Genomic DNA, 2,656 nt, shown 5'->3' with positions numbered 1-2,656 from the left:
TCACATTTCATAGATGAAGAAACCAAGACTCAAGACAGTTGAGGGAAAATTCCCCTAAGATTAAAGATCTAGAAGGTTGAACAACTGAGATTCAAGCCTCAGGTATTTCTGTCTTTGAAGGCCATTCTTTTAATGTTTCTTTAGAAGCTGCCAACTCAGAGCCTACAGAGAACACACCCATTAACTGTAGGGAGAAGACCACATTGCTGCAACTACTGTTTGTATTTTATATCATTTTTTAAAAATAATTCCTCTCCATTTTAATTTTTCCTTGAAATAGCTGAGGGATAAGTAGAGAAAACAAAGAAACATGGCTGTGGAGGATATTAGGGGAAGACCCTCTACATCAGCAATATGGCCACCATTTGTTCCTTTGTCCTTTGAGACAGCTCTTTTACCAAGATATCCAGTTGGATATTCTGCTTAGTCTGCTTAGTGAAAGTTTCTCAGTTGTGTCTGACTCTGTGACCCCATGGACTATACAGTCCATGGAATTTTCTAGGCCAGAATACTGGAGTGGGTAGCCTTTCCCTTCTCCAGGGGATCTTTCCAACCCAGGGATTGAACCCAGGTCTCCTGCATTGCAGGCAGATTCTTTACCAGCTGAGCTACAAAGGAAGCCCAAGAATACTGGAATGAGTAGCCTATCCCCTCTCCAGTGGATCTTCCTGACCCAGGAATTGAACTAGGGTTTCCTCCATTGCAGGCAGATTCTTTACCAATGAAGCTATCAGGGAAGCCCATCCAGTTGGATAAGGTGACCTCATTTTTGCAGCCTCGAAACAGATGCAGTAATATCAATTCTCTACGCTTTGCATTTCTAACTTAAGTAAGGAGACACCACCAGTCTCAAAACAGATTTCTGCAGGGTACATAGCTCTATAATGTGGGCTTTCCAGAAAAGCTATTTCTTCAAGGACTTTGAGCTCTGTGGAAGGAGGCACATAAACCCAACTTTTCATGGTTAGTTTGATAGTTGTCATGATTATTACTCTTTAAAGTATTCTGAGGGTAGGTCCCAATTCTTAACCACTTACCCAATTTGCTGTCATTATTCATCAGCCCCCTCCTCTGTTCTTGAAATTACTCATTCCACTTTGAACTTACTTACTGTTCTGTTCTTTTCTGTCCTTGTAAAGTTCTCCCATTGCCTATAAGTAGATCTTGCCCTGGGCACTGCTTACCATAAATTAGAGAACTTCTTTATGTCTTAGTTTCCTTTTCTGAAAACTAGGAATAAAAATATGATCTCCTACTGTTGTCAGAAGTAAATAAGACAATAGTCATAAAGCTATTAGTCCAATGCGTGATTCAGGGAATGCCAGCTCTTATTGTTCTTCTTCTTATTAATATTCAATAATGTTATAAAATAAGCCCAATCTTAAGCTACCTAAAGTTTTATTTTGCTCCAGTGTCTATTGTTTTTTTAAAGAAAATTTTCTACCATACTTCCAAAAAGAACTTGAAAAGGCTTACCATTAAAGGCATATTAAAAGTAAGGGTCAATAACAGGAATGAAAATTAAAAGTTTCGCCTCAGAAACATGATCATGGCCACAGCTGACTCTTCCGCATAGGTACAGAAACCACTTTTTCATCAGGAGAGAGCATGAAGTTACTGTTGGGGGGAACTTGACAGTGCTCCTCAAATACCCTCTATTGCTCTGCTCCATCCTTCCCTCTGTTGTGATTTTCACACTGCTGTCTTCTCCCTTGGCTCTCATCCCTCCTATTCAGTCTAAACCTTTCCACGTGGCCTTCCAAGCCCTCCAAACACTGTTTCATCGCATCCTCTTATCTCCTCACAGAATGTTTCTTCTTGCTGGGAAAACAAGTACGTACAGTTTTCACACATGCAGTCTTTTGGCCTCCACTCAGCTACATAATAATGGACCTTGGGGCTGGAACACCTCCTTACCAGGAGATAAGGCATCCTTGTAGTTTGCGATGGCCTTATCACCTTGTTTGGGCATATCTTTCTCTGTTTCCGACTCGGAGTGTGCCTCTTTGTTGGGTTTAACCTTGTGCATCACATGGTCCCCCAGCCACCCCCACTCCTGTATCTTCATTCTTCAGCACAAGAAGGGCACTTGTAAGCCAAGAGGAATCTGCTGGCTATGGGAAACTGGCACCCACTACTGAAGCTGACCTTGATGTCTCTGCTCTATGTGAGCAAGATGTTGCTTTATCAAGTACTGGACTAGATGGCTTTCCTTATAACTCCGATATCAAGATGCAGTGGGCACAAGTACTGGGATCTCTTCACCCCCATCATAGACAACTGGTAGCACTTGCTTGGCAAATCCATTTTGCCCTCCAGAGCTATTGCTTGTCCCTAGTGGGTGTATCTTTGCCAACTACCTACTCATTAAGGGTTGGGTGTTGAGATTGGCTTCCTAAGTGGAGATTCTGATCTTTGTTGCTGGGCTTTTCAATTCTTTTGTGCCTTTTCCTCTGGAGCTTGTGTTATTTTGCTGCCTCACTTGATGCTTTTCTTGTTGCTCTCCTGGACCTGTGTCCATACTGTCTTCCACTGACTATTTCATGGCAGGCTCACAGCATGATTTTCTACCTTGTCTTCATTGTGTGAACAAGGATGAACTACACGATAAATAGATTTCTCTTCCTATCTTGATCTCCTGTACTTCACTTCCATC

The sequence above is a fragment of the Bos indicus genome, chromosome X (genome assembly GCF_029378745.1).
Source record: "Bos indicus isolate NIAB-ARS_2022 breed Sahiwal x Tharparkar chromosome X, NIAB-ARS_B.indTharparkar_mat_pri_1.0, whole genome shotgun sequence".
Lineage (NCBI taxonomy): Eukaryota > Metazoa > Chordata > Mammalia > Artiodactyla > Bovidae > Bos > Bos indicus.
Note: the sequence above shows the minus strand (reverse complement) of the source record.